Source organism: Perognathus longimembris, chromosome 18 (assembly GCF_023159225.1).
Source record: "Perognathus longimembris pacificus isolate PPM17 chromosome 18, ASM2315922v1, whole genome shotgun sequence".
Lineage (NCBI taxonomy): Eukaryota > Metazoa > Chordata > Mammalia > Rodentia > Heteromyidae > Perognathus > Perognathus longimembris.
The window spans coordinates 49,395,344-49,411,874 of record NC_063178.1 but is presented as its reverse complement, the minus strand read 5'-3'; the positions used below and the strand labels follow the sequence as shown (position 1 = coordinate 49,411,874).

At 38.5% G+C, this 16,531-nt stretch overlaps 2 pseudogenes; one reads left to right on the top strand and one right to left on the bottom strand.

Moving 5' to 3' along the window:
• Positions 1-7,487: 7,487 nt before the first annotated feature.
• On the bottom strand, positions 7,488-8,407 carry LOC125367043 (annotated as a pseudogene).
• Positions 8,408-15,034: 6,627 nt separating this feature from the next.
• LOC125367042 lies at positions 15,035-15,979 on the top strand (annotated as a pseudogene).
• The last annotated feature ends 552 nt before the right edge of the window (positions 15,980-16,531 follow it).

The window sequence follows — 16,531 nt, the reverse complement described above, 5'->3', positions numbered from 1 at the left end:
CCTGGTCTCTGATTCAACTTTTAAGTTGAATCTATTATCTTATAGGCGGTCAACTGCTTTTCAAGACATATCTAAAATATAACTCTCATGCAACCTAGACTATTTCTTTCATTTATGTACCTCAATGAAGTGAGAACCTGGTCTTAGATGTTCATAGCTGTGATATTACCTGCTTCTGGATGTTTGTCCTGCCCAGGTCTCCACATAAAGTATAATGCTGCTGGCTGAGGAGCATCATGAAGCTGAGATAGCTTCTACTCATTCTAACTATTACACTGCTTGTTTTTTTTTTTTTTTTAATTATACATGTTAAAGATTATTTAATAGGCATCTCCTGTATGTATCTTGGAGTCGTTAAGACATGAAGGTCATGGTTGTGTTGTGGTACTGTCTGACCTCCTGCCACATCTTGAGTCAGAGGGTTACAGATGGAGCAGTTCCTCTGTGGATGCTTATCTCATCACACACTGGCCCTCCCTAACTCTCTCTTTCCTCCCTCTTCTCCTTCTAAGTCTTTCCCATCTAATGCCCTCTTCTTTCCTATGAAGCTCCCAGAGATACTCAGTTTTATGTACACACACACACACACACACACACACACACACACACACGAAAAAATATACTAATTTCTCATTACTTGAAAATCCATCTCCTTTGGTTTCAACATTGTGTAAAGGCATTTCGAGATTACTTATAAAATTTAAGACATCTACCCTAAATTCACCATTTATCCCAAAGAATAAAATTCAGGATAGGGGAAAGCCACTTGCACAACCATGTTCATTGCTGCACTATTCACCATAGGGTGAAAGGTATCAAAACAGCCAACATGCCCTTCAGGGGATGAATGGATCAAGAAAGCATGGTCTCCAGTGAGGTAGATCACACCTGTAATCACAGTTGTTCAGGAGGCAAAGATCTGAGGATCACGGTTCAGAGCCAGCCCAAGTAGAAATGTCTGTGAGACTCTTATGAGGAAGTTAGATCCAACTGATAAATACTTGTGTAAACATATGCAAGGTCATATGCACATGGACACCACCCTATGAACTGAAGTATGGTGTATAAAGGGGAGAAGTCAAATGGCATAACACTTGTGAACAACTAACTTATATTCTAACCAAATCAATACCAGGAAGCTGGTTCTTCAGGTACGTGCATGGGGAGGCCAAGGGGGGGGGGGGTAAACAAATGAAAAGAAGAAGCAGGGAGAATTCAGCCATGATATTCAATGCATACCCTACAAAACTAGGAAAACTGAATGGAGGGGTGTGGTTGGGCCAGATAGGGGACAATGAAGAGAAGAAGGGTGATATCAATCAAGATACAATGTACTCATGAACTAACATATTGACTTGTAAGCCCTTTGTACAAGTACTTGAAGATAATAAACTTCTAATTAAAAAGCAACAATAATGACAACAAAAGAAAATGAATGGGAACAAAATGTCTTTTGAAATGTGTGCTGTGATTGTGATTTGGCTTTTTCTTTCCAAGAGGGAAGTGCAGGAAATGCTTTTGTGCCGAGTTTTAGGAAATGGCTTTCCAGAAGGCTTCTTGGAAAATTCAACATACAGTGTTTATGTCCAACTCACCCACAAAAATATCCACAGGAGAATGCTATTGCTGGAATCTCCCTGATCATAAGTAAAGGAACCTCCAATTAGATGCTTGAAATATAGGAAAATGTTGGCTTATAATGTGATCCATAAAATATCTTAGCTTTGCACCAACTTTGATAATGATTTTCCTTCAGTGACAGAACTGGTTGTGAGTTTCTAGAGACAGCTTTCAACAGTAAATCAAGTAGCAACTCCTGTTGAAAAGCACGGGTATGAGAAATAAATGGGGGAAAAATTATAGGAGGCAAATTGCTTGTCTCTATGGAGTTCAGTATTTATTTGAGAAAATTCATCTTTACATATTGCAATATTTAAGTAATTTTGCTAGGCACTAGTTAACAATTACCGAATGAAACTCTAAGGGGTGTAAGCTATGTGTAAAATCTGGAGGTAGAAAGAAAAGGGCTATATGGGAGCAATGGCTGTTGAAATGGACTTTCAGCAAAAAAACTAGGAGAAGTCTAGGCAGAGACAGAGAATAGCGTATTCCAGGATGGAAGGCAGTGTTCTTCTCAGCCTTGCACTCTCATAAACGCTACTTATTTAACCTCTTCCCTGCTAGCCCAAAAACTATTCAACTCTTTGCCTCTAATTGCTTCAAGTTAATTATCCTGTAATTTCTGCTGGTGAGAGAAAAATAGATTCTAAGAGAAAACCCATTCAGTAACTTTTAAAGGTATGAATATGTAAAACAATACACCAATTCTGTAATGCAGCATAAATTTCATAGAAGATACAAAGCATAATAAAGAAAAGCCACAGAAATGAGACTTTGGTTCTACCTAAGAGTTGCAGAAAGTTGTCCTGAGTAGTGGTATTCACAGTGACCTTTTGAAAGCAAGGAAAAAGCACTAAAGAACATCCAGAGATGGGTGTCTGCATACTTGAAGCCCTCACTTATAACATCAGGGACTAAATATCTGTCTATAGACTCTTTCCATAGATGGTAGACAGTGGATTAAGGTAAGAGGATGGCATTTGGGTCTGTCTTCTCCACCCGTTCCTTACAGGACTACAGATTATGTGGAGAAGTAGATGTTGAATCACATGCTTTCTTCAAAACTGAGCAACTGCATTTGATAGGAACCCAGTAAGAACCAACAGTGGACCACTCGTTATGGTTGCCAATGCCCTGATGATCCCAGAGGCTCAAACAGGGACTACATCTGATGATCGATAGCAGGGCAAACCACCTGGGTTGGAATCTTAATTCTTGTAGGGAACCTAGCTAGCAGCTAAGATCATCCTGACCTCTGGCTGTGCCAATGTCACCAGAATTTCAGGAGCCAAACTTGCAGCTAAATTCATTCTCACCTCTGGCTGTGCTGTTACCTCCAAGATATGCTAGATGCAAGGACATTTGTTCACAGCCACTATCCTTAATTGCTTTACTGTGTATGCACCTTGCTATGCCCACTGGAGTAGATTCCTATGTTAATCAACCTTATCCTGTGTTTACTGTAATCAAATGTTGCAAACTTCAAAGCCTCTTTGTGTTCTTGAATTTTAACAACCCTATGCTATTCCCTGGTTCCAAAACTGCATATTAGCTGGAAGTTAAGAATAAACTTGGCTGCAGTCTTGAGTTTCAATCTCGAGATGCAGACCTCCCATACCCCATCTTTGCCTCTTGTCTTTTTTCTCTTGTCTTTTTTCTTTTGTCTTGTATTTTTCCTTTTCTTTAATCCTCACCCCCCTCATTCAGGATTCCCTTTTTGCTGCTGGCTGCCTGGGCAGAAATTTTGATCCTCGCAAGCTGAACTTTGGCCTGCAATTTCCTCTCTAAATGGGAATGATAATATGACCATGGTGAAGACTAACAGAGCTGTTTGTTAGAATAAAGAAGAAAGAAACTAACGTGGCATGGTAGGGAAACTGAAGAGCGACTGAAATGGGGCTGAAATGTGAGAGTCAAAAGAAAACAGTGAGTTGCATGTGCTGTGTGAGGCACTCCTCACCGAGCCCTGCTGGGGCTCCATCTGGTGTCAGCCCTGCGGCCGCGAATGGCTGTTTGGTAGGGTGCTTGACAGGCTGGCTCAGAAGATGTAGGCCATGACTTTGCAGAACAGCATGGGGAAGACTAGCATGCATTTATCTTTGCTTTGTATATAAAACTCCACAAACATAGTGCAATGTGCATGATCTATCATTTATCTGCCTGTAATAGAAATTTCACAGAATTACATTTTTCTCTATATCAGACGCTAAATTTGGAATCCTTTTTGTCCATCGTGGGGCTTGAACTCTGGGCCTGGGTGCTGCCCCTGAGCTCTTCAGGTCAAGGCTAGTGCTCTCCCAACAGAGCCACAGACCCTCTTCATGCTTTTTCTGTTTTTTTTTTTTTTTTTTTTTTTTTTTGGTGTTTTTTTTTGCCAGTCCTGGGCCTTGAACTCAGGGCCTGAGCACTGTCCCTGGCTTCTTTTTGCTCAAGGCTAGCACTCTGCCACTTGAGTCACAGCGCCACTTCTGGCCATTTTCTGTATATGTGGTGCTGGGGAATCGAACCCAGGGCTTTAAGTATACGAGGCAAGTGCTCTTGCCACTAGGCCATATCCCTAGCCCTCTTCATGCTTTTTCTGAACAGTTTATTGGAGATAAGAGTCTCACAGACTTTCCTGCCTCGGCTGTCTTTGAACGGTGATCCTTAGATCTCAGCCTCCTGAGTAGCTAGGATTACAGGTGTGAACCACGAGCACCCGGCTTAGAAATAGATTTTGGAATAGATTGTTTATTCAAGTTAAAAAGTATGCAGCCAGTGTAATAGCAAGAATTATTCTATTAGTATAACATAACCCTAATTATACGTGTTTGCGTAAAAAATGCATGTTTCATTTTTTGAGAATGAAAAGGTTTTAATTTTTCCTAATTAACTAGTAATGATATTGCATTTATTTTAGTGGAGGTTAGAGCTCAGACCAATGTATTCAGGTAATACATACATTCCTGATCTTTTTATTTTTGGCCAGTCCTGGGGCTTGGACTCCGGGCCTGAGCACTGTCCCTGGCTTCTTTTTGCTCTAGGCTAGCACTCTGCCACTTGAGCCACAGCGCCACTTCTGGCCATTTTCTATATATTTGGTGCTGGGGAATTGAAGCCAGGGCCTCATGTATACAAGGCAAGCACTCTTGCCACTAGGCCATATCCCCAGCCCACATTCCTGATCTTTTGATGCCTATGTGAGAGTAATTCTCATGGGAGTCTGGTGATACAACTTTGCTTCCCTTTCTAGTAACTCATAACCAACCGCTTCCTTCACACAGCCAGGGAAGGAGCTTATAGAAGACTGCGCTGTATGAAAATGGACGGGCGCTGTGAAGCGGAATGCCTTACCTTCGATGTCAAGATCGGGGGCTGCAGATCTGAGCTGACACCCTTCTGCTGTAAGAAAAGTGTGTACTTCAAGACCTAGGCACTTGCTGCAAGAGGCAAACAGAAGATGCTCACAATGCTGGTGACATCCCAGGAGCAAAGCTCTCTGGATCTTCTCTTGCACCTCAGAAATTTGAGCTGCTTAATGTTATGGTGATCCAGATTTTAATGTTAGATGGAAATACTCTTCCTCAGCCACCAGCTTCTCCCAGATGCAAACAGTAATCAGATTTGTCTTTGTATCCCATCTCTCAGAGACATAGCCTATTCATTACTTCATTGAGTGATAACGTGAGAAAAATAGAGAAAAAGGAACAGGACAGAAAAGTTAGATGGATATTAGGGCACTGAGTTCTACACCTGGAACCCTGGCTTCAAACAGAGGTTTGCCTTCACAACAAACTTTTCTGCCAAGATTCTGATGTCTGTGATAGGAAGAGGTTGACCTACATAACTAATGGATTCCCTGCTATTCACTAACTTGTACTGCTCCAAAATTAACCCTGCTATGTCAATTAATCTCTTTCTCCCTCACACTCACAGCTAGGAAATACTTACAATATCTTCCATCTCCAGTATTTTCTATAATGTCAAGTTTCAGCAAGAAAGAGCGCCTATCAAAACTCAAGTTGGTTACATAATGAGTAACATGATGTGTTCACTCTGGTCACTTACAGTAAATATGTATCAATTTATGGCGTACTCAAGTAGCAGTGTGCCCCAAAGTCATAAAATTCAACCTCCTCACCACAGGTAATCTGAGGAAAAATGTCAGGCAGTTACTGTGTTAGTTATCCTCATAATCCGTCTTCAAGGTTTTAGTCTTACAATGTCAGAACATGTATAAACATGGTGTTTTTGTGTGTGTGTGTGTGTGTGTGTGTGTTTTTTTTTTGCCAGTCCTGGGCCTTGGACTCAGGGCCTGAGCACTGTCCCTGGCTTCTCTTTGCTCAAGGCTAGCACTCTGCCACTTGAGTCACAGTGCCACTTATGGCCATTTTATGTATATGTGGTGCTGCGGAATTGAACCCAGGGCTTCAAGTATAGGAGGCAAGCGCTCTTGCCACTATGCCATATCCCCAGCCCAGAACATGTATAAACATGGTGTTCTGGAAGCAGATAGAACAGAGGGCAGTCCTGCAGATGGCCCTCTTAGGAGCAAAGGCAAATATCTGCATGAGGAAATTGCTTCAACTTGTTAAGAAATGGACAACTACAAAACCCCTCTCATACTGCTATGATTCTTGCCTTATCGCGGCCATACCAAATTGGAACTTGTTCTTTGCTGTGACTTGCATAACCTTGGAGTCCAAGTTTTCAAACACAGCACATTGTGTTCCCCAGACAATTGTCATCACAAGAGACCTGCTTCTCCTGCAAGGGCAAGAGTTCTCAGCTCTGCTGGGAGGAATTGCTTACCCGCCCTGGTCGGTTAAACTGGCTTCCCAAAGACTCCTAAGGAAATCTGAAGAAAACAACTATGTGATGTTTTGAAATGTTTTAAAATAGCTCTTCAAAGATGACGTTAGCACTGGTCTGACTTTATGGCAATAAACTTGTCTTTCTTTTCGTGTGCTGAAGTCAGAGCCTAGGCACAGTCCCTTAGCTTTGTCACTCAAGGCTGAAACAGGGGTCCAGTTCTGGCTTGTTGCCAGTGAATTGGAGACAGGGCAGGAGCAAGGTACCCTCACCCCATGGAAAATTCCCGAGGGCTCCATCTGCTCAGGGGCCCCAGGCAGCCATGTTTTCTGTGATGACTTGGCATGTGACTTTTACACATAAAGAAATGTGCACACACTTACAGTGTAATTGTGTTAGCCCTTGGCAATGGGTGCCCTGAGCCATCTGTGCCTCCCTGGGATGCAATCAGCCTGGCCGGAGAGTGCCAGTCAACCCTATCGTGCCATGCCATGGAATTCCACTGGGCAGAGGAGACAAGATGAGGAATTTTAAGGGATTAGACAGAGAAATTACAACACTATTAATGATGCTTTAAGGAAACCTTTAGCCATTTTCTTCATTACTTAGTCTGTTGCCCTGTGTCTTATAGAGCTACATTTATCTGATTTAGGGAAGGGAAATAACAAAATGGTGAAAAAAGGACAGAGGGTGAACTAATGCAACAGCGATATGCACAAAATCCTATGTTTGAAATGAACTTTAAAATTTGGGGAGCAGGGAGTCAGAGAGGAGAGAAAGTGGGAGAAAAATGAGGGAAGAGAAAACAGTGTTCAATGAGAAATGTACTCATGGTGGCTGGAAATGTGGCTTAGTGGTAGAGTGCTTGTCTAGCGTCTATGAAGTCCTGGGCTCAATTCCTCAGTACCACATAAACAGAAAAAGCCAGAATCCGCGCTGTGGCTCAAGTGGTAGATTGCTAGCCTTGAGCTAAAGAACAACTAGAAGGAGATAAGTTTACATTGAAAATATGCTAACTGAAGCAAAGAATAGCTCAATGCTATTCTTTTCAAAGCACAGAGCCATGGGATTTCTGGTCAACTGATTGTCTTGCAGAGGGATTTTCCTAGGGCAGCTTTAACATCTGTGTTCCTCAAGCTGTAGATTAAAGGGTTCTTCATAGGAACCACAATGGTGTAAATCACAGAGAACTTCCCCTCATCCAGAGACCCAGGAATGGAAGGTTTGAGATACATAAATTCACAGAATCTGAAAAACAGAGATACAGCAGTTATGTGGAAGCTGCAGGTAGTAAAGGCTTTGGATCTACCCTCAGTAGATTTTATCTTGAGGATACTGAAAACAATGAACACATAAGAGATAATGATGATAGTACTGAACAAAATGATGTATTTGGTCCCTCCAATGAGAACCTCTATTTTGGTGGCATAGATGCTGGTACAGGAGAGCTTGAGCATTGCCATAACATCACAGAAAAAGTGATTGATGGCATAGCATCACAGAAGTCAGACTTAAGACAAATCCTGTTTCAAGCAGGGAATCAGTGAACCCCACGAAGTATGAAGAAAATACAAGATAGGAACACACTTTAAGGGACATGGCAGTGTTGTAGAGAAGTGAATGGCAGATGGCCACAGAGTAGTCATAAGCCATTGCTGTCAGCGTGTAGCATTCAGCAAGGACAAAGAAACCAAAAAAGTAGAGCTGGGCCACACATCCTGCATAAGAGATGGCATTCTTTTTCAGAACAAAGTTCATCAACATTTTAGGGATAATCAAAGTAGAATAGCAAAGATCTACAAGATACAAATTAAAGAGTAAAAAGCACATGGGTGTGTGAATTCAACGTAATTAAAATGATCAAAAGCATATTTCCCAAGGCAGTGACTAAATATATTACTAGGAACAGAATAAACAGGGGTATCTGCAAATCAGACTGGTCTATTAAACCCACCAGAATAAATTCAGACACAAGGGATTAATTTACAAGACCCATTCTCCTAGATCATTCTTCTGTAAGAGAATCTGTGGACACATAAACAAGTGAAATTAGAAGAGATTTAGATGTTCTTAGAAAATAGCACCCACAAATACTAGGTCCATTCTGTGAATATCTGGAACTCACTCACCCAGTGCATAAATCATGTCTTTAATTCTGTTTTCTAGAGTAACATCAAGCAACATAGCGTTTTCCTTATTATACTTTTAAACATAATATAATTTATACTATTGCCCACAGTCTACACAGCGAATCTTGGTGTTTTCATATGGTAGACGAGAGCATGGAGTTGGGGGGAGCTGACATTTTCTCTTATCATCTCCTCATTGCTTCAACCCTCTATTCAGTAGTCAAAGTAGAGACAGAAATCACAGCAACCATTTACTAAACACTGAGGTTGGCCATAATCTAGTGGTGGTGTATGTATAAAAGTTGCTTCTTTGTGATTCTTAGAAGGCTAATTAGGTCCCCCATGTCACAGTAAAATATGAAACTGTAGAAGAATGCAACTTGTGTCTGCAGAGAAAAGTCTGTTGTTTAAAACCCTGCACTTCTTGCATTTTCTGACTGTGAATTATCTCAATTTTTTTTCTCAGAAGACTCTTCTGCCTGGTTTACTTGAACATTACCATTGCATCAATTGTATTTCTAGTTCTTAGAATTTTTGCAAAAACATTTAAAAAATAGGACATGAAACAGAAACCAAAAATCATGACAATGATAAAAGAAACAAGAAAACAAACACTTAATGATTTCTCCTAGATGTGTTAGCTTCAAAAATATCATTCACCAAAGCAAAGTATAGATTGTTACCATAAACAGTGAGAGAGAAAAATCTGGTGATTTAATTTTTGCCAAGGCATAAGAGGGTTCAATTTTACACACAGTTATTTAATGCAACTAATAAACACCTCTTAACCATAATGACCAATATCACATTTTGTAATTGGAAATTGCGGAGGATCCATTTTAAGTTTATCTTCTTACTATATGTGCGCTTACATATTAAAAACACAGGAGTAGGCCTACAAGTGATGGACATATTCATTAGATATTGTATTAGATCATTTTGAACTATTATTTTGGGAAAAATGACAAGTTGTATGACATGTATATTATCTTTAATGTTAATTATATCTCAGGTTGGTAAATAGACAGATTACTTCCTAACAAATAAAAATTTAAAACTTACCCTCTTTGGAAGAGAAAACATTTTTCCTGCTTATAATGGTGATTTATCACTGTGGTCTTGGCTTCTAGGGCAGAACATGAATCTCAGGTTTTCTTCTTCAGATTCTAAGATGAGGCTGCCTGTACATAAGTATTCATCTATCTGTGCTGCTGGTCAGAATTTTTCATGAAAATGTGCAAATTTCTAAACAGATGTGGGAAACCAACAGATTTGCGGGAAAAAAAATATTTTCAAACTATGGGCCACTAGAATGTTCACATGAGTTTAAAGATTTAGTGAAATTTAGAAGATAACTCACATCTCAGTGAAAAAACTAGATCTACTAAGACCATAACGCTATTGCATTTACTGGGTAAAATATAATGTGTCTTTTGTGCACTAGGGAATCATTATTAGGCTGAAGTATTACATTCTCTTTAGGGATTGTACATCCTTTGTACTGGATCAATTATTGCATCTCCTTATCATTTTGGTCTCTTAAGGGACTTTTTTTTTTTTTTTTTAGCTCTTTTACTCTTTGTTTCCCTACCATTAATAGCAATGGTAACAACCAGATTCCCTGACTTATATTTTAAACATTTTCAACTTCACATAAACTTACTTCACATATTTTTTAACCTGAGACATGTCTGAAATCAATTTTATTGGTTTGCATCACTTCTAAAGTTTTATGTAACACTAAATGCATCCTGAATATTTTATCCAATCTGTAAATGTGATGAGTAAAGGTAGAAAATTTGCACGTCTTATTAAGAAAGAATGAGGGTTATGGACTTAGGGGATCTATTCTGTGTTTGAATATTTTCCTGCATTTCCTGACTCCAATGTTTTGGATATACAATGTAGAATCTCTGTGTCTCCTTATTTTTGTAAATAGGGGTGGTCAAAATAATATTTCATTCTTCAACTCAAATGTTGTTAAATAAAAAATTAAGAATGATGCTTCAAATAGTGTCCAATATATGGGAAATAGGCTAATATGAGTGAGGTACTCAAAGTGGAATGGAATATGGAGGGGTTAGAACCATTAATACACATTTTAGTCTAAAACAAGAAGGTAAAATACAATAGGAATGTTTTAGTTTGTGTGCCAAGACACAAAATAAACAAATCTAGTAGGGTGTAAAATAAGTGTACTGAGGGTCTGGGAATATGGCCTACTGACAAAGTGCTTGCCTCATGTACATAAAGCCCTGGATTCAATTTCTCAGCATGACATATATAGAAAAAGCCAGAAGTGGTGCCGTGGCTCTAGAGGTAGAGTGATAGTCTTGAGCAAAAAGAAGCCAAGGACAGTGCTCAGGACCTGAGTTCAAGCCCCAGGACTGGCAAAAAAAAAAAAAAAAAAAACTGTACTGAGAGAAAAATTATTTAATGCAACACCTAAAACTTCTCTATATGGGTTTCAGAGATTTTCCTACTAATATCCTTGAATATTTGGACTTCTAAAGGTGTAAAGAAGCTAGTATATCTCAAGGTCTTAGGGGTATATCTCAAAATTTGAGGAATTCATGCTAAGCATAATAAGCAAGACAATGGAAACTAAATAATGCTGCTCTATCTCTATGCTACTAATAAGCATTGAGTAATATACTGGGTGCCATGGTCAGTGCGAATGAAAACCCAGGTGCTGTATTCCAAAAGATAAAAAGATGTAATTGTGAAAAATTCTTAATCTTAGTATTTATAATAGAACATTTGTTAACAATAGTCAAAAATACTTCAATAGTTGACTGGAATTTGCCAGCAGGATACATTTTAAAAATAATCTTATACATACAGACATATCAAAAAAATAGAAGATATGTCTGTAGAGATGATTGAAATGTTAATTATCTTAATTGTTGGTTCATTTCAGAATGTATGATCCACATTACTAACATAAACACTATGATTTATCCTCATATATATGATTTTTTTGTCAAAGCTATATTAAATGTGCTGTTATCTTAAAAGTAAGACATTAAACTTGGCTTTGACATTGACTCCCCTTTAAAGAAAATAAAATCTAGGTTCTTGTTTGTCATGGAGATTTATTCCTGTGTCTGAAAGATAAATTAATGCTAGAATCAAGACTTCAATCCCTCTGGTTTCAAAAAGGAGCAGCCTAACCCTAATGTTGCACACTCCCTGGAAGTTATTTTCGAGCTATTGACTCTGGTTTACAGTTTTAACTCCTTATTCTGTAAAGTAGCAATGAAAGATAAACAAACTTTATTTTTGTCACAATTGCCACCTGATGAGACACTTCAACATCTTATGCCTTTAATTATACACAACTTCTTGCTGCAAGGAGGGTACAAGCAGGTTTGGTTTCATCCACCCTGCTCCCACAGTGTGTGTGTGTGTGTGTGTGTGTGTGTGTGTGTGTGTGTGTGTGTCTGTGTCTGTGTCTGTGTCTGTGTGTCTGGGTGTGTTGGGGGGAACTTCCAAACACTCGGTTTCTCAACGATTGAAGCTATTGTGATCTACTGCTTGGACTATCCTAACTGTTACCAATGAGGGAAACCATAGACTCTGTGTTTCTTTGGAGCTTGCCTCACTTCACTTACTATCTTTTCCAAGTCTTTCTATTTCCTAAGGAAGAGGGAATTGGGGAGGAGGGAAGGTAGGAAAAAAATCAGGGAGGAGGTAACCAGTTTGACGAGAAATGTATTCACTACCTTACATATGTAACTATAACCCCTCTGTACATTATCTTGACAATATTTTTTTAAAAAACTGAAAAAAATAGAATACTAGGACAAATATACCAAAATTTCCTGCTCTTTAACTATTAACAGAGAATGACACTGTTCAGGATCAATATTTTCTCCTGCTCAGACTTTTCCTCAAGGTAGCTTTAATATCAAAGTCATCCTCAAGTTGTAGATTAAAGGGGTCATCCAAGGGAAATGATTGATATAAAAAGACATCATTCATTGATATAGCAGAAGTAGTTTTGAGACTTTGGGACCTGCCCTCAGAGAAGCTGATATGGAAGATGTGGAAGAGGATGAAACCTTAGTAAATAAGGATTGTGATGCTGAGTACAAGGATGCTGATGCCAATAATAATGAAAACCTCCAGTTCATTGACACATATACCACACAGGAGAGCTCCAATGAAGGGAGGATGTCACACAAGTAGTGGTTGATGGTGTTTGCCTCACAGAAGGTCACACTCAGTAGGGGCCATAGCACTAGAAAATTCCATGAAGAGGGAACCAAGTCTAAGAAAGCAACACAGTTTGGGGGACATGTTACTGTTATACAGAAATAGATTACAGATGTCCATATAGTAATCAGAGGCCATTGCTGTCCGCACATAATACTCACATATAATAATGTACACTCTGTAGGAGATAGTATTCTAGCCTAGAAGATATTCTGTTCCCTGCTAGGCCTTCAACATAAGCTCATGAAGATAAGTTTGGACTTCAAAGACTCAATCTCTGAGAAAGGAAAGAAATTTAGTGTTCATGTCAGAACTGCTGTGATCTCCTTCTAAGTAAAAAGTAGATCACTGATTTCACTTTCCATGTGGGGTTGGAAAATTAGATTGTAATGTGTATGGGAAGCAGTGTGCTACCTCTTACATATTCCACTGAGACCACTAACTACAACCAAAATGACAATGGAATTTATTTCTGATGACACAGGAGAGAAGTATGGGAATACACTATAGGAAATACACTGTATTCACTTAGTCTTTCATAAATTATAAGTACACTAATCTGAATGCTTCAGACTTTTTTTCTAGTTAGAGTAGAAAGGAAAAGAAATGCTTGGCTTGATGAAAACAATAAGGAGACTAGTCACCATTGTGGTCCACTAAACTGTGCCCCTGAAGTTTTTTCCATAAAAATAGATTCAGGTTTGTTTCCATGCAAGGACCCACTAACAAGGATGATTAAAGTTGCTCTGTCATAATTACAGACAAACTTTTACTAAAATGTTACCTGTATAATTAGCAGAAATTGTAATGACTTATTATATTTTAATTTTTATCAATCACAGCACAGGCATCTAACATTTATGCCCAGGAGACTATAAATCCTTATTGGGAAGTTCACAGCTATTATCATCGAATAGGAGGTAAACACAGACACTAAGAGGAACTCTTTGTGGGGCCTTTCTTTTTTTTTTTTGAGATTTGTTTTTCTTTCATTGAACTCGACCTCACAGTCACTTTGGGGGCCTTTCTAATTACGACTAAAAGAATTAGAAGTCTTAAACAAATTCCAATAATGGATGATTTTGTAACTCTGGCAGCAAGGCTGGAAATTTTATTATTCTCCTGTTTGCCAATCTATTATTCAAAGTTTGATTTCTACTTCCTGGTTATTCTCAGGCACCTTAATTGTGAATGTTACATGATGACATTTTTGCCAATCAGTGGGGAACATTCTGTAACTGGATGTAGTCAGCGCTAACAATTCCAAAGCCAGTTCATCCTACAGAACAAAGGCAGGTGAGATTCATAAGAGAGATGAGTACTGATTTACTTAAGTTGTAGCCAGGTGAGTTAATATCATCTTCATTACTTTTGGTCACTGTGGACAATGAAATGAATGAAAAATGAGAATTAGTCTGGGGAATAAAAATAATCAATAGTATGGAACTCTGCTGCCTCACTGTGTCTCCTCTTAAACTCAGTGCATGCCCTCATCTTTTGTTGGGTAGCAAGACCAAGAAGAATAGCTCCAAGTGACATGAAGGAAACGGGAGTGTCAGTGGAGGGAAAATTTGTTCTTGTCTTCATATGATCTATGTAGAGAGAATTTGCATGTCATAAAAATACAGAAACATCAGTACAAATATCACCTGTACTGACGTCATGTGTTCCTTTCACATCTCCATGTAAGATCTTTGAAAGAACATTCACCGACCTTGCTTCGTTTTCCATCTAGCAAGAAAAAAAAATAGAAAAGTGAGTAAAAACATTGATGTTTATGATTAATTATAAATATTAAGCTACCACATCTCTCCCCCATACCTGTTATCATTTGGACAGACATCACTGATTTCAGGAAATCCTTTCTAGGAAGAATGTCTGTATGACTTGCTGTTCTACAGCAATTTCCTGTTTTATTCTGATCATCAGAAGGGAATAGAGTAGTGAAAACATGAATAAGGATCAGAATTGAAGATATTTTGAGAGACACATCTCCACAGACTCAGTACATCAGTAGGGAGAGTTTTACTTTAGCCACACCACTTCCTAAATCTCTAGGGAGGACAAGAATAAAGATTTTTCACAGTCAGCTCATGTAAAAATACAAAACGATAGAGTCATTGGAATGTTGATAAGTAGGATAAGACTCGTCATTCAGACATCATAAACAAAAAGAGAAATACTTGAATTGTACCACTTGTCCATAATTGAGAGATTGAAGGCTGGGATTTGGGAAACCTCTTAATGCATTAAGAGGTCATTTCAGATTTACAATGATGAAAATACTGGGTGGAAATGACTCCTTGACTGAGTTTATTCTTGCTGGATTAATAGATCACCAGAAATCAAACTAACCCTCTTTTACATATGTCTAATAATCTATATTGTCACCATAGTGGGTAATCTAGGCTTGATCACTCTTATTGTTCTAAATGCTCACCTCCACACTCCCATGTACTATTTCTTCTTCAACCTCTCCTTTACGGATCTCTGTTACTCTTCTGTTTTCACTCCCAAAATGTTGATGAATTTCATCTTAAAGAAGAATGTCATTTCCTACATTGGGTGCAAATTTCAGCTCTTTTTCTTTCTCTTTTTTGTAACATCTAAATGCTACATGTTGACCTCGATGTCCTATGATGGCTATGTGGTCATATGTAATCCATTATTATATAAGATGACCGTGTCCCAACAGGTCTGTTCCCGGCTGTCTTTTGCTGCCTACACAATGGGCTTTGCTGGAGCCATGGTCCACACGGGCTGCATGCCTAGACTGAAGTTTTGCAATGTCGAGGTCATCAACCACTACTAGTGCTTTCTTGTACCAGCACCTATGTCAATGAGATTGTAGTCATCATTGTTGTAGGCATTAACATCACAATCCCCAGATGTACCATCTTATTTCTTATGTTTTTAACATCAGTACCATTCTCCAAATTAAATCCACTCAAGGAAGAGCAAAAGCCTTCAGTACCTGTACTTCCCACATAATGGCTATATTTTTAATGTGCATCATTCATGTATCTTAAATACTCTTCTGGATCTATGGAGCAGGAATCTTTTCTTCTGTTTTCTACACTAATGTTGGGCCCATGCTCAATCCTTTGATTTATACTTTGAGGAACAAGGATGGCAAAGTGGGATTGAAAAACATTCTGGTAAAAATTCAAAGGGGAGACATGTTTAGAAGCAATAATGAGGCAACCAGCCACAAATTTTAATCATTTTGTAACCTTTATCTATTTTTTATTATTGAGAAACCTGTGACTGTACAAATGACGGCATGTGTTGTTTAGTTGGCTTTTCTTTTCCAGTGTAGCTAATATTATTTTTCTGTATTTTAGTATATCTAACTAATATGCTTCATAGTGAATAACAGATCCCTACAAGAGCATAAGGATTTGATGACTTCTTTATTACCAACCATGTAAAGGCAAATATGGAATCAGATCCTATTTATCTTACATTTAATTCTATTTTTCTTAACTTTTTTCTTTGCTATATGACATTTTTGTTTGTTTTGAGAAAGGTGAAATGTGCCCCACATTCTAGTTACTTCTGAAAGTATTATTCAATTTATTATTGAAGGGCATATATGTACTCTTAACCTTTTATTGTCAAAGGCAGCTTTACTGGAAGGTCAAGAAGGAGTACATGTGCATTTTAGATTTCAAGAAGGACCCATATTAGTTCCTATTGTAAATCTTGAATTCCTTACTTGCTAGTGTGGCAACCAGTATTCGAAAAGGAATAGATAGTTTTTGTTAAGAATC